At 37.5% G+C, this 7,510-nt stretch overlaps 1 pseudogene; it reads left to right on the forward strand.

The window, feature by feature from the left end:
- The first annotated feature begins 1,950 nt into the window (after positions 1-1,950).
- Positions 1,951-2,796, forward strand: LOC122688322 (annotated as a pseudogene).
- Positions 2,797-7,510: the final 4,714 nt, after the last annotated feature.

A 7,510-nucleotide genomic window follows, 5' to 3' on the forward strand; every position in this document is an offset into this window, starting at 1 on the left:
CAGGGGATCTTCCCGACCCAGGGATCGAACCCAGGTCTCCTGCATTGCAGGTGGATTCTTTACCGTCTGAGCCACCATGGAAGCCCAAGTATGTATTTACATACCCATAATTTTTGGTTTACCTACTTTCAAGAAGACATTAATATAATATTCTTGTATGTCTAACATGCTGGCTATGATTTCTCTGCTTTGTATTTGTCATATTGTTTAAACCCTCTAGAGGGCAAGGATTAGGACTTAACCATCTTTCTATCCATTGCCATTTTTGGTAAAAACTAGATATTTGTTTTGAATGCAGCTAACTCATAGCTGTAAGAAGTAATAAAAGTAAGGTTTGCACTGGAAACCCAGGGTGTGCCCCCTTTGCCAATGTGAGCAGGAATAGCCTGGAGGCTGGACACAGCCTGGTATTGAGATTGGCTTTTGTTTCAGCTCCACCAACAATCATGTATGAACATTTCAGCAACATTTCCTGCAGCTTCCCAGTTTATCTTCCCTTAAGAAGGGATAACAATCACTTTCTGACTTCTCTCACAAAGCAGCCAAGACGGTAAGCTTGATAATATCATTATTTCATATCACTTTTCACTTAGGAAAGCTAAAAATGACATCAACATTATCAACATCATCGTTTCACAATCTACAAACTGTGGAATAGGAGTTCAGTCTGGGTTCCCAGAGATAATTATTTTCCTTCACCCCAGAACATACAAAATAAATCAGTAAAACACAAAGATTCCAGGCATGAAATCTAGTTAAATGTATATCAGTAGTTGGTCTTCTAATTCACCAGGTAGTGTTAGATCTCAAGACAAGGAAAATAAGTGGCATTGTTTAATTTTTGACATGCTACCCAATGAACAGCTAAGTCATTTTCATAGAAGTCAAAATTACAGTGTTGTTATTGGTATGTGGCTACTGTATCTAAAGTTAATTGGATTTTCCATTATGATGAGGTTTGTTTTTCAGAACTGAATCTCTTAGTCTCTTCCAATTGCTCTGAGTTGATGGTGAGACAGGACATACACAAGGCACAGATTGGGAGGTATCTCATGAGGTCAAAAAACCCTCAAATATATTGAAGCATTACAATGTGCAAATAGGAACTAGGATTTGTGTAGAATGTATTCAGTATGTCTTCTCAAAAAGAAGTTTTTCAGGAGGGAAAATTGACTACTTGTTATTGTAGTCTCCCTCTCTCCTAGACAGTAATGTATTTTAGTTCCATTAGGATATTGAGTGTTATCTGTGCAGAGTGGAACAAAATAGCCAGACCAACTTTTTTTTTCCCCTAGTCCGATGGATTGCTCTACAGCTTATGCAATTTAGCATCAGTTTGCTCTCTCTGGTATTTTGAAACATGAAAAGAGCTTTCAAAGTGAGAGAACTGCTTTGAAAAAAGCTTCAGCACCACTGATGGGCAAGGAGACAATGGGACTTTCCCAGTTGTGAAATGGCAACTCACACTGTCACCTTGAAAATCACAGTGAAAAGAATGTGGCTGCATATTCTCCAGCAACCTCAATGGCCCAGAGAGTGGGTCCCTGGGGAGGTGAATAGCCAGCCCAGTGCACTCAGGGTCCGTGAAGGGGTCGAGAGTTTCCTTGGTCTAGGTTTCCACATAGGAAAGAATTTCGGTTTGAAGTTTTGACCTTCTCTGTGAAAAAAGATGATGCAATAGAAGTACTTTCTGGTTGGGTAATCTTATCAACAATTATGTGCAATTATTTATCATATATTATTTTACAGTTTGCTGGACTGAGAATTCCTTGAGGAATTATTATGTCTTAATCACCTTTATGCCCAGTATATCAAACTTAAGTGCATCAACTTAAGTTTTTAAAATATCTATTCCTTTGTGTCAAGGGTGTTCATTTGTTAGGTATGAACAATGAAAATAAGCCAAAAGATGGCTGTGCCTGGGTGAGTTGAGCAAAGGCTTGAGTGAGCCCTTGTGTGGCTGAAGAAGACCGAGGAAGATTGCTGGGAGAAGAGGGAAAAGCTCAAGATGGAACATCATGAACCAGATGATACTGTCAAGGAGAACTTAATTGATATTCTAATCAGAAAAATCAACCAACTACTGGAAGCAGAAAGGAATCTCCTTGAAAATGGATCAACATATATTGGACTGAACGCTGCTTTCTGTGGCCTAATAGCAAATATTCCTTTTCAACCCATCTTACCTGTGTCACAGACTCACATAGCTGGTGGCTTACCAGAGGCAGTGATTCCATTTTTGATGGCACACATATCCTACAAAGGTTCTGTGATTTGCATTGTGAAACCTGTACCAATACATGAGGTGGATGGGTTGGTCTAGTTTTTGGTGGCCTGCACTGTTTTCTTGGCTATCCCCTGTGAACAATTGCCTAGCAGCCAGGTGTAACTGAGACCTGCTCCCCAAGAAAGGAAATATCTTAAATGCTTGGACTAGGATTTCTAGGCCTGTCTTTGTTGTTGTTGTTAAGTCACTAAGTCATGTTCAGTTCTTTTGTGGATCCACGGACTGTAGCCCACCAGGCTTCTCTGTCCATGGGATTACCCAGGCAAGAATATTGGAGTGGGTTACCATTCTCTACTCCAGGGGAATCTTCTCAACCCAGGGATTGAACCTGTATCTCCTGCATTGCAGGCAGATTCTTTACCACGGAGTCACTGGGGAAGCCCGAGCCTGTCTTTAGAAAGATGTTATTTCCAATTTTGCTCCAGACTGGGCTGCAGCATCCCAGCTTCAGACAATATAAGTTACTTTCAAAGGTGCTACAGTTACCTGAAACTGGCCTAGACATTTAGTGCTTGTTAAGTGAATCTGTATACAAAAATAAAACTATAAAAACAAACTACATCTAAGTATGAATAAGCAGACATAATTTTAAAAAATATGCCATAATTTTGCTAATGTATTAGGATAATTTCTTAATTTTTTAAGTCACTATGAGTCTAAAAATAAAGTGACATAACCCTCTCTAGACATCCAACACATGGAGCCACTGGACGAACCGACTTCAGTGAGGAAAGCTTCAATACAGGCTCTTGAAGAAGGGAGGAAGCTGAGAGACAAACTAGGGGGACAGCTGGTGAAAGCCATGGACTTAGCCAGAATCCAAAATGTTTTAACAGCCTTTTTCCAAATATCTGTCTTTTAATGTCCTAAAAACAAAAATATTTTCTCTATGTCAACTTTTACATTAAACTTAAGTATTTGTTCTGCTTAATGAAAGAAAGAATACAAGAACATTGCCTGACACTTGGATGACTTAAAACAATTAAATAGGAAATTGATGAAACTATAAACCTAATTGAAAGTGGGCTCCAGACTGAGAATTGCAGTTCAGTCACAATCACAATTCTCCTTTCATTGCAAAGCTTCATTAAACCATGCAGTAGCTACAAAACTTTTATCTAGATTCTAGATAAACTTTACAGTTTATAAAGCATGCTCACACATATTATCTCAAGTGCCCCCAACAGAAGAATACTATATAATGCCTAGAGAGACACTGTGGGCTTTATTTTAAGGGGCAAAATCACCTTAACCTCATCTTTGGAGACTCATAATTTCACACTACAGATGGAAATCTGAAGGTAGAGATAAGAACTCCAAATCCCGTGGAATCTAGAAAAAGCCAGACTGACCGTACAGATGTCAAAGTGTACTCTGGTGCTAGGTCTGCATGTACTATCTAATTCCAGCAAGTTCAAACCACAATTTGCCAAGGGCTACTACCTTCATTCCATGATTATAATCCAAGTCAAACTCAAAGCAAGAAAGGCAGAGTTTCTACTCTCCCCCATCATCTTCCGTGTGGATAGCACAATGATATGCCAGGCTATATGCTCCATATGTTCTCCCCTCCCCACCTCAGGGTCCACTTCCCATCACCCAATAGCAAACCCCTATTCTCAGTATTTAGGGAAACCAAATAGTTTAAACTTCTCTGCATGACAATACACTACTAGAAAAATGTCTACTGTTTCCTTGATGTCTGGTAAATTGAAAGACACTCCTGGTCCTGTTAGCATTGCATTTTTTGAAAGTTTCTTACTTCAGATTTAGAAGATGACAAGGAGATCTCAGCAGTTTTCAAAAGTCTCAGAAATAAGTCCTTGTTGTAACAGTTCCTCTTAAGAGCTTCCATTTTGTCTTCTGCATTTTTAGATGCACACCCACAAAAAGGACATAATGAGTCCATTTTAACACTCTATTCCTTTTGGTCTCTAATGGGAAGTTAAATTAAAAATATTAAATTCTCATTTTTTTCCATCATGGAGTTTCATGGCTTCAGTTGTTATATTTAAGTCTTTAATTCAATTTGAGTTTATATATGGTATGAGAAAATGGTCTAGTTTCATTCTTTCACATGTAGCACCCTTTTTTCCCAACAGCACTTATATATTACATCTTCTTTATCCATTCATCTGTTGATGGGCACTTAGGTTGCTTCCATATCTTGGCTATTGTAAATAGTGCTGCTATGAACATCAGGGGGCCTGCATCTTTTTCAACGGGTGCTTTCATTTTTCCTCGGACATATACCCATTCATCATGGAGGTGTTTCAAAAAACTAAGAACTATTATGTGATTCATATGTATATACATTTACACACACACACACATGGAATGGAATACTACTCAGCCAAAAAAAAGCAATGGAATTTTGCGATTTGCAACATGAACGGACTTATGGATGAATGGAGGGCACTATGCTTGGTGAAATAAGTCAAACAAAGACAAATACTGTATGTTATCACTTATATTGGAATCTAAAAAGTAAAATAAATAAATGATTATAACAAAATAGAAACAGACTCACCAATATAGATGAACTAATGTTTGCAATGGGGGAAGTGTAACGGGAGATGGAGAAAATAGGTAAACAGGATTAAGAGGTAAAAACTACCATTTATAAAATAAATAAGTCATGAGGATGTAATGTATAGCACAGGGAATATAGTCAATAATAGTCTATGTACTTTGTATGGTGCATTATCTATAGAAATATTGGATAACAATGTTGTACACCTGATGGTAATATAATACTGTAAGCCAACTATAGTTCAATAAAATTGTAAATCCCCTCTATATACTCAAAATTTTGAGAAGCAAATTCAAGACAGAGGCATTAATGACCCTGTTTTCTTTCTTTAGTTGCCCAGGTGTTGAACCTGGGCTGCTTACAGTCCTACGTTGAACATCTACTTCTTGAGTTTTTCTCACTCTATCTGTGATCTCATTGTCATGTCTTATACTGCTCACATATCTGCTCTGGTCCTGGATTGCCTTTCTCAAATAAAGTAAAAGTGAAGTCCTAGTTTTATCCCAGGTCATCAGCCACTCTCTCAAGTCTTATGAAAATTTTTATTTTTTAAATTTATCTATTTATTTATTTTTGGCTGTGCTGGGTCTTCACTGCTGCAAAGGCTTTCTCCAGTTGTGGCGAGCGGGGGCTACTTTCCAGCTGTGGTGCATGGGCTTCTCATTTTGGTTGCTTCTCTTGTTGCAGGGCACAGGCTCAAGGGCTTCAGTTGTTGTGGCTCCCAGGCTCTAGAGCATAGTTGTGTCAATAGTTGTGACACATGGGATTAGTTTCTCCATGGCATGCGTGATTTTCCCAGATCAGGGATTGAACCCATGTTTTCTGCATTGGTAGGAGGATTCCTTACTACTGAGCTACCAGGGAAGCCCTCCCAAATCTTATTAAAATGACATTTCATATTTTAACCACTTCCAGAAAATATTTGCACTAATCAAAAGGGAGAGGGATTTTTTTTTCCTCTCAAACCACACAGTTTTAAAAATAGTCACCTGTCACTGTTTCTATCTACTTTGTTTTGGTGTCATGGAAATAATGTGCATGGGTCTAAGTTTTACCCTTTTCATGAATAAAATGGATTCAGTTACCATTGCTCTTCCCACATTCAGTTGGTCTAGATGAAGTAAATATCTTATTGCTGCTTTCACAAGAGAATCTTAGTCTTCTTGGTTAAATATTCAAATTCTTATTAAGATAACCACACCATACTATGACAGGAAATACATGGTGATTCACTATCAATATTTATCAAATATAATCATCAATAAATAATTGTTAGTAGCCTCCTACCTTGCATAAGTCTCACCTAGCATCTTGTCCATATCTAAACTACTCTTAGCCAGAAGTAAGACATGGTGACCAAAAGCCAAGGTCCAAAACTCTTCTCAAGAGTTTCCCAAGTAGCACAACTCCACTTTGAAGAAGAAGCATGAAGAACAACACAACACAAAAGTGGTTCTAGAGCAATAGCTCAAGTGGACAATCAGAAAATAGGTTGGTAGAAGGAAATACTATAAAAATACTTGAGGCAGAATCTTAATTGATATGGCATGGTTATTTCATTACCTCAACCAGCCAATACTTATTGAAAACCTAGGAATAAAGGGGAAAATGACATAATTTCTGAGTCCAAGAATATCACATTTTAGTGGAAAAAACTGACATTGGAATCAGAAGTCTAGAACCTCCTAAGGCATTTAAGGAAACTATTGTTCTTCCTATTTTGCATGGAAAGAAACCAACTAAATCTTCCAAAGAGTAAAGAACTCTGCCAGGATTACAAGACTAATACATAGGAATAAATTGGCCAGGATCCACACAGAAAGGAGGAAGATGAAGGGAAGTGGTTTTCAAAATGCTTATGAAGGAGAAATTAGTCACAGACTTTTTCTTATGCACAGGAACTCCTCACAAGTTTCTGATAATATTTCTAGTACATAACATTGCATTTTAGCCAGACAACTAGAAATAATTTCTTTTGGACCAGCTGAGTGTTTTCCCTGAAAAAGTAGTATTAAAGGAATGCAGCACAGTCTCTAATTATTAAATTGGTGAGAAAATAGTAAATACTAGGTGTAGTGTGAAGTTGTGTGTGTGTGTGTGTGTGTGGTAAATCATTATCCCAATTATTTTGAACATATCTCGATTTAGTCCTGTATCACATGTTATATCAACTCAGACTCTTGGCCCAAAGAAGCCCTGACTAGACAGTTAAACATAAAAACCCTTAACAAATGCAACAAGAAAGTGTCATTCCCCCCCCTCCCCCGAGTATACCCTGATACTCTGGAAAAATGCATAGTCCCCACACAAGGTTTTCTGCTTTCCTAGGAAATTTCTCTAGATTGTAGTCTTATTTATCAAAAACTATATCTTGGTGTGTGTTCTAGAATTAAGAATTAAGATAAACCAACATGGAAGCTTTTGCATTTAATGTCCTAAATTAAATAGATTATAAACATAGAATAATATTTCTCTGCCTTTCTTTTTTCACTTCATTCCCATGATTATAGTTTATATTCACTTAGTATTTATGAGTGATCATCCCTGACATTGTGTGGCAAAGATTTGAGTGTGATTTCACACAAACAAGAGTCATATGTCATGCATACAGCACATATAATATTTACCTGCTAAAGTTGTTTCTTGAATGACAATTAGAACTCATTATCCTCAGTAGACATTAGTTCAGT

The sequence above is a fragment of the Cervus elaphus genome, chromosome 33 (assembly GCF_910594005.1).
Source record: "Cervus elaphus chromosome 33, mCerEla1.1, whole genome shotgun sequence".
In the NCBI taxonomy this organism is placed as follows: domain Eukaryota; kingdom Metazoa; phylum Chordata; class Mammalia; order Artiodactyla; family Cervidae; genus Cervus; species Cervus elaphus.